The 20,289-nt window shown below is 46.8% G+C and overlaps 1 protein-coding gene across 1 annotated transcript in view; it reads right to left on the bottom strand.

The window, feature by feature from the left end:
* Positions 1-20,289, bottom strand: part of PKHD1 (PKHD1 ciliary IPT domain containing fibrocystin/polyductin) — a 306,693-nt gene that overhangs the window by 236,415 nt on the left and 49,989 nt on the right. The window lies entirely within an intron of this gene.

The raw sequence follows: 20,289 nt of genomic DNA on the forward strand, positions 1-20,289 counted from the left end.
TTTTTTTAAAAGGCTCCATAGGTGATCCTGGCAATTACAGGCCAATAAACCCAACTTCAATACAGGCAAACTGGTTGAAACTACAGTGAAGAACAAGAATATCAGACACATAGATGAACATGATTTGTTGGGGAAGAGTCAACACAGTTTTTGTAAAGGGAAATCATGCCTCACCAATCTACTAGAATTCTTTGAAGTGGGGTCAGCAAACATATGGACAAGGGTAACCCAGTGGATATATTGTACTTGGACTTTCAAAAAGTCTTTGACGAGGTCCCTTGCCAAAGGCTCTTAAGCAAAGTATGCAGTCATGGGATAAGAGAGAAGGTCCTCTCATGGATCAATAACTGGTAAAACGATAAGAAACAAAGGGTAGGAATAAATGGTCAGTTTTCACAGTGGAGAAAGGTAAATAATGGGGTCCCCCAGGGGTCTGTACCGGGACCAGTGCTGTCAACATACTCATCAATGATCTGGAAAAAGGAGCAAACAGTGAGGTGGCAAAGTTTGCAGATGATACAACATTGCTCAAGATAGCTAAGTCCACAGCGGACTGTGAAGAGTTACAAGGCAATCTCACAAAACTGGGTGACTGGGGAACAAAATGGCAGATGAAATTCAATGATGATAAATGCAAAGTAATGCACATCGGAAAACATAAGCTCAACTAAACATACAAAATGATGGGGTCTAAATTAGCTGTTACCACACAAGAAAGAGATCATGGAGTCACTGTGGATAGTTCTCTGAAAACATCTGCTCAATGTGTAGCAGCAGTCAAAAAAGCTAACAGACTGTGACGAACCATTAGAAAAGGGATAGATACTAAAACAGTAAATATCATAATACCACTTATCATAATACCACTATATAAAGCCGTGGTACACCCACAACTTACTACATGCATTTCTGGGCACCCAATCTCAAGAAAAAAGATATTGGAAGTGGAAAAGGTACAGAGAGGGACAACAACAAGATTAGGGGTACGGAACAGCTTCCATAAGAGAAGAGATTTAAAAGACTGGGACTGTTCAGTTTAGGAAAGAAACAATTAAGGGGGATTTGATAGAGGTCTATAAAATCATGAATAGTGTAAAGTGAATAAGGAAGTGTGTTTTATCACTTCCCATAAAACAAGAACCAGGGGTCCCCCAATGAAACTAATAGGCAGCAGGTTTAAACAAACATATGGAAGTACTTCTTCATACAATGCATGGTCAACCCGTGGAACTTGTTGGAAGGGATGTTATGAAGGCCAAAAATATAACTGGGTTCAAAAAAGAATTAGATAGCTCATGGAGGATCGGTCCATTAATGGCTAGTAGTCAGGATGGTCGGGGACGTAACCCCATCCTTTGTGTGTCCCTAAACCTCTGACTGGAAGATGCTGGGACTGGAATGACAGGGAATGGATCACTGGATAATTGCTCTGTTTTGTTGGTTCCCTCTGAAGCAGCTGGTACCAGCCACTGTCGGAAGACTGGGCTACATGGACCATTGGTCTGACCCAGTATGGCCATTCTTATGAGACTCCAGTTTGAACTAGTATAGGTGCACCTCTTCAGGAGGGTGGCTTTGTTGAAGATCTCACAACCTGAGTGAATTTGCCTAACCACCCTCTGCTGCTTTCCTATTTACCCTTCCCATGGAAATACCAACAGTTCCACAATAACACATGTACACAACTGCATTTGTAATACAATGAACCCAAAGTTACTAACCTAATTCAATCAGGTTCAACTTGACTTAATAAAGTTCATTCAGGATAGTGCAGGAACGTGTCAGTGTGTCACACTCAGCTCTTCCCAGGATTGTATCCACAATAAAAAGAGAAGGGAGATTCTCTTCAGCTACCCTGGAGCAACCTCACTGATTCCACTGAATTGCACTGGAACAATAGTGGAAGAATTTGGCCCAGTTCATTTACGATGGAACTGATAAATGAAGCAGTCTCCCACCAACTATTACAGGGCAAATCTATTTACACACACAAAATTGACCTGGGCCAGAGAGGTGGGATTGGAACCAGGAAACTGGCAGGTCCCAAAGGTAAAAATGCATTTCCATCCAACAGCATTAGTAACTCAAGACCATAAACAAACAGAGCTATCATTAATTACTCAGACAGGGGCAGCCGCAAAGGCAGTGAGAAGACCCAAAAGCCAACTGCAAATAGTTCATCTAGCTGATTAGTTTGGGCTGGGGGCGGGGAATGAGTGGGCAGTTTAGGAGGTCAGAGCCCATGGCACAAGCCAGTCTGCAGGCCAATTTGCAGCTGGACAATGGCACGATAGAGAACTTGAATCCTATAAAAAGCTTTTCCAGCGGGGGAGTAATCACTGCAATTTCCGTGCACAGAAGGTAAGGCTCTTTGCACCAGAGGTAATTAATTAAGGACACGGAATATTGGTTTGATCAAGTGGTGCTTTCGCAGGGAAGGCACTGAAAAGATGGCAATGCATGTGTGTGTGTGTGTGCGCACCTCAGATAAGACACCAGCCTTAATAACCTCCCTTTTACCTACTGAGGCAATAAAGCCCAGTTGCGACTAGTAAGGCTCAAAGACCTAGTGTGAAATAATGAACACTAAGCCAATCAGTAATTAAAGGAGCCATGTGAGTAGAGTTCATAAATGGAAGGGAAATCTTAAACAGGTATGTACCTGTGTCCTCTTTAATAACACAGTGTTCCACGATCCCAGAATCCTGGAATGCAAATAGAGTTGCTTTCAATTCCAGCCACCTGGCTACAACAACAAATAACGCATTGCTACTCAATGGGCTGGCTTTTAGGCATCGTTTTACAGAACACGTGGTCTAGAGAGGCGTATACACCGCTATGGGCAGAGTTGGAACAGAACCTTCCCAAAGTTTAGATGTGGGGTGAAACCCTGGCCCCACTGAAGTCAATGGCAAAACTCCCACTGACTTCAGTGGGACCAGAATTTTATCCTTCAGAGTTTTAATTCAGCCCATTACAGGGAACTTCCGAGAAGGAACCACATTATAGGAAGTTGAGACACGGGTCCAAACTTTCCCCATGTTAACTGACTGCAAATGTACTGTATTCTTCCTAATGTTCATTTCTGGCCTGATTTTCAGAGATTATTCATTTCCGTGAAAGCTGTCCAAATCTAGTACTTTAAACCACAAGATCATCTTGCATGGAGAGAGAGAGAGAGAGAGAGTGCGTATGAGATAATGGAATGTAGTTCTCCAGTTTAGACACACCCAGGGGCGGCTCTAGAAAGTAGGGCCCCCAAGCAGCGGCGCGCGCGCGCCGCCCCCCCCCTCCCGCCGCCCGTCCTCCCTCCCCTCGGTTGCTCTCTGAGCCTGTGCCCATGCCGACCGGACCTGCCTGCCCTGCCGCGCTGCGCGAGCTCAGCCGAGCCGCGGGGGGAAGGCACGCCGCCCCCGCCCATGGCTGGCGCGCGCTCCGGCGGCCCGGCTCCGCGCCGCGCCGCGCCGCGCCGCCCGGCACAAAACAACCCGCCATGCGCCCGCGCCCCCGCCGCGCCTGCCGCTGCGCGCTGGTGTCTAGTCTGGAGTGACACACCTTGGATGTTGTTTTCCAACCCACAGTTGAAGGGCACACATGATTTACACAGCAATGTAAATCACCAACTTCTCAGAGGCATGTCTACTAATGGTAAATGTCAGGTTAATGCTAACAAGCAAACTGAAAGAGTCAATTGTTTACACAGTGTCCCTAGCCTACTGCCTGTGCTGGACACCGTAGACCATAGTCCATGCTGTATAAACCCTTTCACTTGATTACATCATCTTTACTTCCTGCAGTGTGTTTTCTCAGTTTTGTTGCAAACACAAATATTAACATTGCGGTCATCCAGCCACCTGAAGAAAAAAGGCACAACATGTACCAGCAGGGAAGATTTCTGAAAAGGGGTCTGATCCAATCCCAGTGACGTCAGTATAAAACCATTGACTTCCATGGGAGTTGGACCAGGCTCAAGAATAACTCCCGCTTTAGTATTCTGAAAGACATATGTCAGGGTTTTTTAACTTTCTGGAGTCCTAGACCCCAGCCACTAGTGAGTGAGCAGTGTAGGACAGTGGTCGGAACACAGTATTGGGAGCCAGGAACTGTTGACTTCTGTCTGATACTGACCTCTTGGTGTATTTGGAATTTAACCCAGCTGCGTTTCATTCTTCCCAAACTCACCTCACAGCCAGGAGGGCTGCAAAGATTCACTGGCTGATAAGTGGAACGTGCTTTGAAAATGAAAATTCCTGCACAAATGCTATGTTGCATTTTCTTCTATGTAAAAGAGAAGGCACATAAACAAGCATAGCCAAAACATAACCAGATAGGAACTAATACATTATACACATTGAATTCAAACACATGCCTCAATATCCTTAGAGCCAGGGCTGAAAGGGATATTGCATGTCATTACATCCAAATGCACCCCATCTAGGCTTTTGAACACTCCTGTGAACATAAGAACATAAGAATGGCCGTACTGGGTCAGACCTAAGGTCCTTCTAGCCCAGTATCCTCTCTACTGACAGTGGCCAATGCCAGGTGTCCCAGAGGGAGTGAACCTAACAGGTAATGATCAAGTGATCTCTCTCCTGCCATCCATCTCCACCCTCTGACAAACAGAGGCTAGGGACATCATTTCTTACCCATCCTGGCTAATAGCCATTAATGGACTTAACCTCCATGAATTTATCTAGTTCTCTTTTAAACCCTGTTATAGTCCCAGCCTTCACAACCTCCTCAGGTAAGGAGTTCCACAAGTTGACTGTGCGCTGCGTGAAGAACTTCCTTTTATTTGTTTTAAACCTGCTGCCCCAGGGTCAGTACATTCTACAAATTGTTCACATCATTCGGAAGATTTTGTTTTTATCTATACCTGTGCCTCAGTTTAAAGCCATCACATCTTGTACTATATCCCACTGGCCCATCTCCACCATGTCATCTCTTTCGTGACTGGGTAAATCAGTGTAATATGTTGGACCTCCATAGCACCTTCCAGTCATAGGCCTTGCAGAACTTTACACACATTAATGAATGAAGCACTTCTATTACAATAACTAAGTACTATTATCCCTATTTTATAGAAGGGTAAACTGAGGCACGGATGCTTAATTGACTTAGAATCATAGAATCATAGGGTTAGAACGGATCACAAGAGTCATCTAGTCTTACCCCCTGCCAAGATGGAGGACTTCATGTGTCTAAACCACCCAAGACAGATGGACATCCAGGCTCCTTTTGAAAACCTCCAGTGAAGAAGCTTCCACAACCTCCCCAGGCAGTCTGTTCCACTGTCCTGCTGTTCTTACAGTTAGGAAGTTTTTCCTGAGATTTCATCTACATTTGCTATGCTGTAGTTTGAACCCACTGCCTCTTATCCTGCCCTCTGTGGAAAAAGAGAACAACTTTTCTCCATCTTTTTTATGGCAGTCTTTCAAGTATCTGAAGATCGCCATCATAAAACCCCTTAATCTCTTTGCCAAACTAATCATACCCAGTTCCCTCAGCCTTTGCTCATATGGCTTGCATTCCATCCCTTTGATCATCGTTGTTGCTCACCTCTGGATCCCTTCCAGTTTCTCTACATCCTTTCTATACATTGGTGACCAAAATTGGACACAGTGCTCCAGCTGAGGCCAAACCAGCACTGAGTAGAGCAGTAGTATCCCCTCCTGTGGCTTGCATGCTATGCCTCTGTTAAGGCAACTTAAAATTGCATTTGCTTTTTTTGCAACAGCATCCCATTGCTGACTCATGTTGAGGTTGTGATTCACCACAGCTCCCAGATCCTTCTGAGCAGTGCAACTGCCAAGCCAGTTATCCCCCATTTTGTATTTGTGCATTTGGTTTTTCCAGGGGTGAAAGTAACTTACAGGACTTACCGGTACTGCCGGAGTCCTGAGGGGGGCGTGGCCTCATCCAGAAGAGGCGGGGCCTCTCAAGATTTAAAGGTCCTGGGGCACCGGCTGTGGTTGAGACCCAAGGCCTTTAAATCAACGCGGGGCTCCCAGCTGCAGAGGTGGCTGGGAACCCCACGGGGCTCATGGGCAAATTAAAGGGCCCGGGGCTCTGGCCGCCGCGGAGCTCCACACCCTTTAAATCTCCCCCGCAGCTCCAGCTGGGATTTAAAGGGCTTGGGGCTCCCGCGGCACTTTAAATTCCAGCCCCAGCCTGGCCGCTGAAGCTGCAGGCAGGATTTAAAGGGCTCTGGGCTCTCCGCAGCGGCGGGGAGCTCCGAGCCCTTTAAATCCTGGCCCCAGCCCGGCTGCCAGAGCTGCGGGCGGGATTTAAAGGGCTCGGAGCTCCCCGCTGCTGCCGGGAGCCCAGAGCACTTTTAATCTCAGCCGCAGAAGCCGGTGCAGTCTGGCACGGCATACTGGCTCTTGCCGGTGCGCCGTACCGAACTGGACCGGCTTACTTTCACCTCTGGGTTTTTCTCCCTTAAGTGAGTCTCCTGACATTTATCTTTGCTGAATTTCATTTTGTTGTCCATAGCCCAGTTCTCCAATTTATCAAGATCCCTCTGAGTTTTAGCTCTATCCTCCAGTGTATTGGCAATGCCGCCCCCACCTTTGCGTCATCTACAAACTTGATCAACATGCTCTCTATACCTACATCCATATCATTAATAAAGACGTTAAACAACATCAGACCAAGAACAGATCCCTGTGGAAGCCCACTTGAGACCTCCCCCAAGTCCGACATCATTCAATTAATAGTTACTCTTTGTTTGCAGCTGTTTAACCAATTATGTATCGACTTAATGGTAGCTCTGTCCAGCCCACATTTCTCCAGCTTACTTATGAGAATGTCATGTGGGACTGTGTCAAAAGCCCTGTTGAAGTCCAGGTATATTATGGCCACTGCATTCCCCCATCCACCAAATCGGTTACCCTGTCAAAGAAAGAAACCAGGCTGGTTTGGCATGATTTCTTCTTGGTAAAACCATGCTGGCTGCTAGTGATCACCTCTTCATCCTCCAGGTATTCGCAAATTGAATGTTTTATACATTGCTCTAGTAGCTTCCCAGCTATCAAAGTCAGGCTGACTGGTCTATAGTTTCCCAGCTCCTCCTATTTCCCCTTTTTAAAGATGGACATTACATTAGCCCTTCTCCTGTCATCCGGAACCTCTCCTGTTATCCATGAGTGTGTAAATATTACTGCCGGTGGTTCTGAGATTTCTTCAGCTAATACCCTCAGTGAATAGCATCTGGCCCTGCTGATTCAAATTCATTCAAATTGGTCAGAAGATTGCTAACATCTTCTTTACTTACCCCGATCTGCATCCCTTCCCCTTTATTATCTATGGTAACCGCACTAGTCATCTGGTCACGTGTTATTTTTTGTGAGAACACTGAAACGAAGTAGGCATTGCACAGCTCTGCCGTCCTATCATCTTCTGTTACCAGTTCACCTTCTCCATTGAGCAGCTTTGCCTCCTGTCATCTTCCTATCTTGCCTAACTGGAGGGGCTTTGCTTTACTGTCTTTGAGGGCTGATGATTGGGGCACTCACCTGGGAGCAAGGAGACCTAGTTCAAACCCCTGCACCAGGGTGGGATTCAAGCTTTAGTCTCCTACAGCCCAGGACTATTGGGGGGAGGGAAGAAACACCTCCTCCTCCAGGTGTTTTGTGAATGGCACCTAACTCCCTTTGTGAATCATAGAATCATAGAACTGGCAGGGACCTTGAGAGGTCATCTAGTCCTGTCCCCTGCACGCCAGGCAGGACTAAGTATTAGCTAGACAATCCCTGACAGGTGTTTGTCCAACTTGCTCTTAAAAATCCCCAATGATGGAGATTCCCCAACCTCCCTAGGCAATTATTCCAGTGCTTCACCACTCTGACAGTTAGGAAGTTTTTCCTAATGTCCAATCTAAACTGCCCTTGCTGCAATTTAAACCCATTGCTTCTTGTCCTAGCCGCAGAGAATCTAGCCCCCAATTTATTTTTGTCCAAAACTATTCAGCGTATTCATGTCAAATTCGTGAATGCTTTCAGAGAACCCGAAGCCGCTTTTTGGGGCTCTACTGCTAATCCTTCAAGATCAAGATGGAGGAGCAGCATAAGGGAAGTTTGCTAGGCCGCTCTCTTCTGGCTCCGTTCTGTGGTTAGACAGAGAACCTCACTCTCCAGGGCTGTCATGTTGGTTAAGCAAGATCTTTAAGGGTTTGTCTACACAGCCCATGGCAGCCAGTCTCAATGCTGGGACGACAGACTCAGGCTTGTGTTACCGTGCTAACAATAACACTGTAGACATTGCTGCTTGGGCTGGAGCTCAGGCTCTGAAACCCACCACCTCCTTAGGCTTCAGAACCCGAGCTCCAGTTCGACCGCAATATCTGCCGTAATATTTTTAGCGTGGTTGCTCGACCCCATGTCTGTCGTCCCTGGCTCAGAGTTGCTACCACTCGCTGTGTTGACGTATTCTAAGTGCCTAATCTGCAAGCTTCCCGAGTCCGCTTTCAAATGCAATGTCCTGTTTAGCCCTAGCACGTCAACAACATGCTTTCTTCGCCTATCTGTATGCATTATCTACTGCTGTAATGTATCATGTACTGAACTTCAGCATCATTACAGGTAAATACTCAGGTTTAAATGCAAACATAATTGCATAATGCTGTACAGCCAGGAAGAATAATGCAGGAAATAGAGCCAGCTCCATCTGATAGTGCAATCTGCCTGGAACTCTGAGCGTTCGGATCAAACACACAGCCCAGCTGGGTTGCAAAGAATAAAAATGCTTGGCAGTATCTTTATTGTCATCATCAAAAACATTTATCTGCCAGAAAGGTAAAAAGGTGAAGAAGGAACTTTCAAAAATGAAGCAACACCAGCCCTTGGATGAAACTGGTTTACTGGGAGGGTGGGGGTGAAGTTGCAGGAGCACATTTTGTTCAAGCTGGATTTTTCAGTGCTTTCAACAGATTTGGAGGATGGTCACATGTTTCAAATAGCTAACATGAAAAACGTGCACCAACAGAGTCTACACAGAGCTGCTAAAGCGCTCTACAAACCACCCCCCTCTTGTACACTTTGCCCTTCCATGTACTCAGGCCCGAAGTGACTTACCCAAGGTCACACAGGAAGTCTGTGGCAGAGCAGGGCCTTGAATTCAGGTCCCCCAAGTCCTAGGCTAGGCCCCTAACCACTGCATCATCCTTCCTCTCCCTCTTCAGCTGCACTAAAATCCATTTAACCCTTTCTTAAATCAATATCACTTGCATCAGGAAATTGTCAAACCAAACTAAACTGATCTAAGCAGAGGTTAAACTAGTTTAAGTATATCTGCATTAAGCATTTCATTACATTATCAATTTAGTTAAACTGGTACAAATTTTCTAACATACGTCAGGCCTGAGGACCTAATCCTGCAAAATGTATACGCACACTTAACTGTAAGCACCTGAGTAGCTTCACTGCAGTCAATGGGACCAAGCATGTGCTTAAGGTTAAGCACATGCATGTTTGTAGGCTTAGGTCCTAAACAGGGACCAAAATGTGTCTGATGGGTGTAGAACACGGAGGAGGAGGTTAGTCAGAAGACAAGAACAAAAGGAGTAGGAACACATGGCTGCATGTATGAGCTATGAGCAGGTGTGGGGGTGCAGGGTTTAAATAATATATGTAAGCAACAGAGGTTAATGAGGCAATGAGGTCACGGTGCCAGCCTACCACTTGCCTGGCCATTATCGCTGGTCAGGATATTGAAGCCAGTTTTCTCTGCCCCAGGATCCTGCTCGGTGCACTCTCGGCCAGACTTTCAAAAGTGTTTAGGTGCCTATAGGTGCAGGTAGACGTCCAGTGGGATTTTCAAAATCAGGATTTGATTTCAGTAGGAATTAGGCACCCAAATGCTTCTGAAAATCCCATTAGGCACCTATCTGCATCTTCGGGCACCTAAAGACCTTTGAATATCTGGCCCTCTATTTTTCCAATTTAAGGCAAACAGCACATCATAGAGAAAACTCTGCCAGTGTGTCCTAATTCTCATTGGGTTGGGGCATTCTGATGAAAAGCAGAAATGATTCCCAACCCCCAACTAGCGCTAGCCATAATTAGCCGCAAAGAAACTTGCTGCTTCTGAAGGAAAGGCAGACGTGCTCTTTCACTCAAGAGAATAAACCATGGAGCTCCCAACTCTCAAACGCCCTGCATGGAAACTAGCTCTGTATTGCTGGCACCCAATTCTGCAAAGGCTGTGCTGGCAAAGTGGGTGCAGAAGCCTGGACCATTTTGCTTACCCATAACTTGTGTCCTTGTTCTAATGGTCCTTTGGGACCATTGCTGGGCTGCAGTATTGCTTGGGCCAGGTCAGCACTGGCCATGCCTCCTCTTGGTCCCAATTCACTCCCTCCCTCCTCTGGCCCAATCCTCACCACAGACCCTTCTGTACTGGAGAAGGGACTCCTGGAGCAGCTGACGGATGTAACTGTCGGCCCAGTGGCCCCCTTTGCAAGGAGTATTCTCCAAGGCAACCTCATGCCTGCCTTACAGCCTTTTTGCACCTGTCCAGCTGGCACAAAGGGTTCGTGCAGCAATGATGACTCCAGCCCTGGATCACAGACATAGCTAAGCCAGAGAGGGAAAGACCTATTATGGGATATCGTCTGATCCCTCCCCTTGGCTAATACAGGACTAGTCTCTGCACTATATTTCATAGCACTTTGTCCAGTAAATCTATAATGTTACACGGACTCTGTGCTTCCTTATAGCCATGTAATACTGTGTGCACATGTATCACTGAGCTCAGATGAAAAGCAACCTCAAGAATTCAAAGAATTCATCTGCAAATCACCTAGTATTCACAGGGAGAGCATGAAAGGACAAGGCCAATTAAAGAAAACAGAGAAGATCAACTAGAAACCCAATGTTGGGAAAGCTGAGAATGACCTCTACCAGAACAAGAGAGAGAAGGTGCCGGGGGAAGGAGGAGGGAGGGAGAGACTCAATAAATAAATAGAAACACAACAATGATGTCTTCCCTCAGTTTTATTTGAGGAAGTTAAGTTTGCACAGCTCCTCGCAAACTGTCTTTGGCTAAAATCACCACTAATGAGCTCTGACATTTGAAATTTAACTGAGCATGAGCTAACAGCTCCCAGCTCTGAACCACCCATGAAGTCAACTGGAAATATTTTGCTAAAGCCGTAGACCGGCTAACAGCCTGTTTATTGAAAAGACACAGCTTTCAAGGGAAAGTGTTTATAGCGACCACTTTACCTGTCGCTTCCCTGCCCTATGCTGTCTGCTTTTCTTCAGTGGGTCTGCCAGGAACTCAGTCCCTCAGCTCCTTCTAGCCACTATTCCATTTGCTTTTCTATTATTTATTATTATTATTATTATTATTAGGCAGCCTTACGCTCCCTTAATGAAGTCCTTTTCTTTGCAGCAATTTAGAAGGACAGATTGGAAACTATGGGCTTCCACATAGATGGCTGCTTACAAAGAAAGCATGCACAGCCTCCAACAAGCAGTTGTTATGTCAGAGTGTCACCTGGCTATTAGGGAGGCATTGGAAAAAGGGTAGGTTTTATTGGCAATCACATAAAATTAACTCTTTCCTTAAAGAGAAAACAGAGGCTATAATAGGTTAATTACGGTGCAGATATTTAACAACCTGGCTTTTCCTCCTGCTACAGCAATTTACCAGTTTACATTTTATGAACTGATACCATGTGGCGATTCAATCACCCATTATCTTTAACTCCCGCTAATTTTGTTGAACCTCATATGGATTTCTCCATTGCATTGGCAGATACAGAAGAAAGAAACTGGGCTTGTGAAAAAAAAAGAGCAGTGCCAGTGATTTTCAATGGAATTGTGTCGATGGGCCATGTTACTGCCATCCATAAGTGATTGCAGGATCAGAGCCTATGCATGATCACGTAAGAAAGTGGCCAGATTTGCAAAAGTGCAGAGCAGCACACATGCTATTGACTTCAGTGGGAATGCCCAAAGAGTCAGCCCCAAACCTGCCAATCGTTATGCATGGTATTAGTTCTACTGACCTTGCTACATATATGCCTAAATTAAGCATCTGCATGAGTGCTGGCAGCATTGGGACCTTATTATGGCTTTGGGTACCTAATTTAAAGCACCTGAATTTGAAAATGCAGCACTTGGATATTACACAAAATGGTGATTAAAGTAAAGGGTGACAAAACAGGTGGAGAGGAGTGGGCAGCTGTACCTCTTCTGTGGATACAAAGCCAGATTTTCAAACTGGGTTATCACCCCTTTATGTCACTCCAAGAGCATCATGGGGCCATTATCCAGCTGCAAATGCTCAGCAGAGAATTCCCCTGGCAGAGGGGACTCTCTGCCCATGCATCTGCACGACAGCCTGACCCTGCACCTCCATCCCCACCCCTTCCCAGCGTAGGTGGCACGGCTGGAGTATGGAGGGGGCCACAAATCCTGCAATGGAGTAGGATCCTATGTCAATGATGACATTTAGAGCCACCTGAAAGCTGCTCTAGCTCACACCAAGCTGAGGGCAGGCTGGAACCATCTCTCCAACAGCCTTCCATGTCTCCTGAGCTGAGCAAAGTTCCGTCATAGGACACAATCAAACCTAGACTCTTCTGGTCTCTAAGGGGATAGCTACACAGCATTTTGGTGCCAGCCTCCCAGCCTAGGTCAACAGACTCAGGCTTGTGGGGCTCCCGCTAGCACTCTGGAAATAGCTGTGTAGAAAACGCTTTAAAGCTGTGACTCAGGTTAGAGCTCAGGCACTGAAGCCTAGGGAGAGGGGTGGGCTTCAGAGCCCACGCCGCGATTTCAAAGCGCTGCCTCTACAGCTAGTTTTAGAGCACTAGCACGAGCCCCACAAACCAGAGTCTGCCAACCAAACCTGGGTAGCTAGGCCCAAAATGCTGTGTAGATCCTAAGGGGCTGCTGCTGAATTCGGGAGGGAGAGAGGGGCTTTGCCTTTGACTTCAGCCAGAGCAGGATCCAGACCCAGCGTCTGGCACTCCAGCATTTGACACAAGCATTAAATAAATCCTGTCAATAAATAAATGAACGTGCAAGGCTAACGGACTGAGAATCAAAGCCACATATTCAGACAGAGATTTTTTTTTTTCATTTTGCCTTAATGCCGAACGAGTCAATCAGAATTTCTGTCACAATTAAATAGCAAGACCGGCAGCAGCAGTGAGACTCCGTGCAACAGCCTCGGAGCAAAGTGAGAGTAGTTTCTCCCCCCTCCCCCAGCCCTTCAGACCGTTTCCTGAACCCACGTGACCCTAATTCAGCTTTCTGTTCCCAAAGAAGGGTCAAGTTTTGCTTTCCATTCCCTGGAGGAAGCGCCTTTTAATAAAGAGCAGCAGTTTCCACTCTGCATCTACGTGCCTCTGGTTGAGGGAGGGGAAGTGGTTTGTTTATAAGACTAGGGGTCGCATTCGGAGCTCACTTAGGGTTTGATCTAACACCCTTTTACAATCAATGGGAAGGTTCAATGGGCTTGGGTTGCTAGTGGGAGGAACCCCAACCTGTAACTGACTCCACACCGGTCGACCTCCATGCAGCAGCTTGGGGCCTCATTAGTCAACGAGGCTCCAGGAAGAGTCAGGTGCAGGATCAGGGCCCCTGATGGATTGTGCTTGTGAAGGGCTGTGAGAGCAAGACCCAAATGAGCCCTGGGCTTTTGCTCCTGAAGGAGGGAAGAAAGAGTTAAGGCTGTACATCAGGCTGCAAAAAGTTCAAGCAAAGAAAAAAAAATCTTTGGCACATCCCCTAAATTTCTCATTTGCAGCCCAAGGCCCATCCCACTTTAAAAAAATAAAAGAGAGAGAGAAAGAAGCAATTTCACTTCTCCTTTTCCCAAATACCTAGCAGCCACTTTTATTATTTATTTACCTCCCCTTTTTGTGCAAGGTCTTTTTTTCTCATTTAGTCCGACAACGATTGTCCTCCCGGAATGACCTTTTTTCTTTTTCTTTTCTCTCTTCTTCTTCCCACTCCCTCTGGGCGATTGCCCTCATGCCACTAACTAGATAACACACTCGATCAGAGATTTTTTAAAAAATCATTGCAAAGGCACTAGGGCTGATAGTGGCATCAATCCTAACCTGACACAGGCTAGGGTCAACCATTTATCTCTTCACATTGCCTGTGGTTACTGTGGCAGCCATCTTGGATCTTTACAGCTTAACAGCCTTGCAGAAGGTACCTCTGTCAGCACTGATAGCATCTGCACCCCCCAAGATTGGCTTTTTTGGTTTTATTTTGTTGGGGTTTATTTTATTTTTTTTACAATAGATTTTTTTTGTGTCTTGCAAATCTTTTTGGGATTAGTGGGCCTCTCAAAAGGCATCTCTGTACCAGGTTAACAGGTTACAGAATGTAGGAAGTGAATAATCTTGGGGGGAAGGGAGGGGCTGAGATTTACAAAATAAGTTTAGAAAAATATGTCTTATTGTAAACAACAATAATAATTAATCAAAAAACCATTTCAACCAGCCCTACTCCTAAGTCTCAAGACAGTATGTTAATCACAAGATCATCCTTTCTCAGTTTCATTGATTATTTTGTGTGTGTGAGTGAAAGTTGGGGAGGAGGTGGGAGAGGGAATGGGATGTGGGCAGAGGTTGAGGGGAAATGGGAGAAAACCTATAAAATTAATGTGTTATGAGTTTGGGGAGCTTGTTTGTTTTCATATCAATATAAACTGGCAGGGGTTGATTTGGAACCCACATTAATGTTTGCTACTTAAACCACAGCAGCATTGGGTACTGCCTGAGAACCAGGCTGCTGCTGCTGTTGCTGCTAAATACTTCCCAGCAGACAGTTCTTTCCATGGGTAGAGCTGAAAAGCGGAGTCGTGTCATTAGCCCCATTTCACAGGTGGGGAAAGTGAAATGCAGATTTCAGGTGACTTGGCCAAGGTCATACAGGGAGCCAGTGGGAGAGCCTCAAATAGAACTCAGGCTCCTGACTAGCTTCTCACCTCTCCCCTGACAGCTGTTGACAGAGCAGCCCTCAGTCCCTGTATAGTTTCTTCAACAGGCCTCCATTACCTTACAAGAGCTGGACCTTGCTGGGAGATGAAGGTTTGTCCAGCGGTTGGGGCACAAGCCTAGGACCTCTGAGACTTGCATTCACATCTTTGCTCTGCCACAGGCTTCCTGTGTGACTTTAAGCAAGTCACTTAGGGTACGTCTACACTAAGTCTCTTAGTCTCCGCAAGAGGCGGTAGCTTTGTCGGCGGGAGAAACTCTCCTATCTACATAGTGCTGTCTCCATCGGGGGTTAAGGTCGGTATAACTACATTGCTCAAGGGGTGGATTTTTTACATCTCTGAGTGACATAGTTATACTAACGTAAGTGTAGAGTGTAGACCTGGTCTTAGAAAGACAAGACAAGGCAGCCACAAATTCTCCTGGATTCTCATCGTAGACTGCTGTATTTAGAGCAACAGGTGGGTTGACACTGGGGGCATGCCAGTAAAATTATTATTATTTGTATTGAAGGAGCACCTCGGAGCCCCATTGTGCTAGGCACTGTACACACACAAACAAGAAAAAAAGGATGAGCCCTCCCCGAAAGAGCTTACAGTCTAAATACAAGAAAAGAGACAACAAGTGAATGCAGACAGGTAGATGGAGGAGTACAAGGAAACAATGAGACAGTGTTGGTCAGAATGATAGGCACTGCCTGCCTAACCACCGTCATGTCTTTTTTAGGCATCATAGCAAAGGAGAGTTTTGAGGAGGGAATCTAAGAGTGGTCGCCCTTCATGCCAGGGTTAGGATTTTCAGGCAAACAGGGCAGCGTGAAGGAATGAGAAGAGGATGGAAAGGGAGTGAGGAAGCAAGAGGGCTTGGTGGAAGAGAAAGGGCAAGGGAGAAGCCGGAGAGGATGGTGCAGCTGTGAGAAGCTTTGCTGGCAAGAAGGAAATGCTGAGCATTCCTGGCCATTAATAATGATAATAAATTTCAACTATTAGGCTCCAGTACCTCACAAGGACTTAGGCACTCACAGAATGAAACTGAAAACACAACCGACCACAAATGGATGAGCAGTGTATGAGCAGGAGTGACAAAATGCCACTATCTCATCCTTAACATGCAATAGGTGGACACCTCCCTGCCCTCCAGACAATAATGAGCAGCCCTAAAAAGGTCTTGCCTGGAAGAATATCATGGATTTGCTCTGTTGAATGGGGAGGAAGGGTATTCCAGAGCTGCAGGCCCTCAATAGAGAAGAACCTACCTCCACCCATTCTTTCTAGTCTGTACAGTATGCAGGGATGGTCAGCAGCCCCAATCTGAGTGGTACCGTTGGAAACAGTTCCCCAGGCAAAGCTTTGTCCTGCAAGATGCTGAGTGCACTCAGTTCTCAGTGAATTCACCAGGAGTCAAAGGTGCCCAGAACCTCTTCGGAAGATCTCACAGCATCTTGTCTGACTGGACCCACAGACTGGCCCCATAATGGTTTAAATAGACAAGGCCATGCTGGGTCAAACCAATGATCCCTCTAGTCCAGGATACTTTCTCCAAGGGTGACCAATACCAGATGCTTCACAGGAAGATGCAAGCTACCCTATTATAGACAATTGTGGAGCTGCCCAGAGTGGAAAGTTGCTTCCTAATCACAAGCAGTTGGTAGTCTGCTCATGCCCTAAAGCATGAGGGTTAACATCCCTTATAAATTTTTGACTTTAACTAACGTAACTGGGGCTCTTCTTATTGCTCCTATACTTAAATACTCCATTAAGAGCCAGATTCTCTGGTCTGGTTAAGCTATGCTTGGTACAGGAGTGGGTGGAGATGTGGGATGTAAGACAAAGACCATCTTTGCTCTATCCTGAAGCTCATCTAAGAGAAGTGAAAAAGAGGGTGAGAGGAAAGAGAGACTATCAAATAGATACAATTTTATAGCTATATATAAATTTGCACTTCTCTTCCTGGTCATTGTTATAGGGGAAGCGGGTAGCTATATTATAAATCATATTTATATTTAATAATATTACATAATATTTTAATCAGACCAACCAGCCTCCAATGTCTTCCCAAGTGACTGAACGCCAACTCAGGTGGCTTGGCCATCTGCTTCATATGCCAGAGTCCATGTCAGCCTGCCAACTTTATGTGTTTGAGCCAACAAAACGGGATGGAGAAGACCTCACAGCTGGCTTCACACACTGGAGGGATGTCATGGCTTTCCACCTCACCCACAAGATAGAGCAGGCCACAACATTGGCAAGAGACCAGGCTCCCTGGAAGTGGGTGACACGAAATGTGCACTCTATGCTCCACGAGCAGGAGAATTAATGAAATGAATAAAAGGTAGTTATAGTAGATTGCCTTATACTGTATCCAGGCCAGTACCTGGGGAGGGAGGATGGCAGGTAAGGTAAGTGTAAATCAAAAGCAAAGACCATAGTTAAGATTTGCAGAGCTTTCTAAAGGATTAGGAGACCCAATTCCCATTGAAATTAACGGAAGTTGAGCATCCAGGTCTCCTAAGTAGGTACGGAAATCTCAGCCCCAGTCTTTCCTTTACCTCATCTTAAGTGACTAATGTAGGCACCCAACCTGTGCAGAGACACCCACAGTATTAATCTTTGGGCTAAGAAATCACAGATCTTCAACTTTCTAAGCCACTACTTAAACCTCACATCCTTCCTGTATTCTCATCTTTAAAAACAAATTAAAGGAAGCACAGCTTACACAGGCATAGCTGTAAGCCTGTATAGCATTTTTATCTAGCATGTTATTTTTATTACCCTTCTATTCCTTAATGGGATCCCCTCAAGGGCTGGGTTGTAACAAATTCACTACCATACCAGTTAGGTTTTCCAACGATTGACTTAATATATGTGGCATGTGCCCAGCGATATACATTATACCACCCATCTGGGCCAGAGGAGGAGGGGAGTGAGTACAAGGAAAACATTGCTCAAACAGCATGCTTGCATGATGATTAGGTCTGGTCCAGTGATCTGGAATAATAATCTGAAGGCTCACTAAGCATAATAGTTCAGAGACGCCCAAGTCTGGTCAAACCTTCCCATGAGCATCCTCTCCTTGTGTTATCAGCATGTTTTACACATCTCATCAGTGTCACGGTGGCTGACAACTCATTATGCACCAGAGGTAAAGTGGACAGGTAGTGACTGAGCATTAGAACTTTTTTTTTTTATTTGTATCTTGCCATTACTCAGTGTATCATGAAACTGTGAGCTAATTAAGTCCTGTGGGATAGACAATCAGGGCTTTTTATTATTATTTTAAGTAGGCTAAATTGCATTATATACAGATATAAAAAAAAAGATTCCACAGCTCTTCCCCCAGTTAATAACTGAGCAATTTACAAATGTTAATAGAATGCTGGGGCAGAGGCTTGTTACTTTGCATGCATGACCTAATTAAATCATATGGCAGCATGTATTTCAAACACAATACAGATGAGAAGATGGGAGTCTGAAATAAAATCCCCATTTTCCAAAATCTCTGGCCCCATCCTCAGGGACATGGAAACACAGACCTGAGCTTAGTGACTGGTTCCAATCTCCATAAAGGGCCAAAGCAACACCATGAAATTTGAGGGCACTGTCATCTGGATCAGAACGTCACAACCAATGGGGTAAAGTGTCCACCTCTAAACCTCCTTGGGACATTAGACCTATGCAGCTAAATCCAAGACTGATTTAAAAACAATAGGTTAGGGATTAATCCTGAAGGGGCAAGTTATCAGCTGGAGTAAATTGTCCCCGTTCCATTGAAGTCAACAGAGCTCTGATAATTTACATAAGATGATGATCTGCCCCACAGTCTTCAGTGGGAATTTTGTTTGAACAAGGAATTTAGGATCCTGGGACTGACAGAGCTTCCGGCCAATCAGACAGCTCCAGATCAGGGCCAATGGGAAGTAGCTAGTCCCCGAAGTCAGTCTGATTTACCTGGCAGCCAGGCCAATCTGGGAGCCTCAGCTCAGATCCCAGCCTTTGCATGTGATGGGGGAAGCGGAGACAGCGAGAGCAGCCCCAGGTGGGTGAGTTGCTGTAGCTGGATGCCCATAGGGGAGGAGCAGCACAAGAGCCAAGGTGTGGAGCAAGGGTCGGCGCAGAGGCCGGGGACCTGCACTAATAGGGTTGCCAACTTTCTAATTGCACAAAACCAAACACCCTTGCCCTGCCCCTGCCACGCCCCTACCCTGAGGCCCCACCCCTGCCCCGCCCCTTCTCAGAGGCCCCACTCACTCCAGCCCCACTCCCTCCATCGCTCACTCTCCCCCACCCTCACTCACTTTCACTGGGGTGGGGCAGGAGGTTGGGGTACATGAGGGGGTGAGGGCTCTGGCTGTGGGTGCAGGCTTTGGAGTGGGGCTGAGAATGAGGGGTTTGGGGTGTTGTAGGGGGCTCCAGGCTGGGGCCAAGAGATTTGGAGTGTGGGAGAAGGGTCAGGACTGGGGCAGGGGGTTGGAGTGTGGAAGGGAGTGAGGGATCTGGCTGGGTGTGTGCACTCTAGGGTGGGGACAGGGATGAGGGGTTTCAGGTGAAGGATGGGGCTCTGGGCTGGGCCTAGGGGTTTGAAGTGTAGAAGTGGGCTCAGGGCTGGGGCAGGGTGTTGGGGTGCGGGTGTGGGGTCTGGGAGGGAGTTCCAACCCGTGCCGGGGGGGTCAGGGTGCGGGCTCCAGCTGGGCAGTGCTTACCTCAGGCGGCTCCTGTCGGCGGCGCAAGAGGGCTAGGCAGGCTCCCTGCCTGCCCTGGCTCAGTGCTGCTCCCGGAACCAGCTGGCATGTCCAGCCCCTAGGCGAAGGTGTGGCCAGGCAGCTCTGCATGGTGCGTGCTGCCCACACCTGTAGGTGCCACCCCTGGAGCTCCCATTGGCCATGGTTCCTGACCAATGAGAGCTGCAGAGCTGGCGCTCAGGGTGGGGGCAGCACATGGAGCTTCACTGACCGCCTCTGCACCTAGGAGCCAGACACGCTGCCCCCTTCTGGGAGCAGCACTGAGCCAGGGCAGCAGGGAGCCTGCCGTAGCCCCACTGCACCGCCGACTGGACTTTTAATGGTCTGGTCAGCAGTGCTGACTGGAGCCACCAGGGTCTCTTTTCAACCAGGTGTTCTGGTTGGAAACTGGATGCCTGGTAACCCTACGCACTAAACAAGTGACAGACCCAGCAGGGCAGGGCCCTGCAGAGGTGAGTGAACAACAGCACCAGAGATGGGGAGCTGTAGGGAGTGGGCAGGGAGGTCAGAGTCAGCCAATCAACAACAGTTTTGCTTACACATCAGTAGAACTGGTAGGAAAACGCTGAAGATTTTTCCAGGA

Source organism: Mauremys reevesii, linkage group 3, assembly GCF_016161935.1.
Source record: "Mauremys reevesii isolate NIE-2019 linkage group 3, ASM1616193v1, whole genome shotgun sequence".
In the NCBI taxonomy this organism is placed as follows: Eukaryota; Metazoa; Chordata; order Testudines; family Geoemydidae; genus Mauremys; species Mauremys reevesii.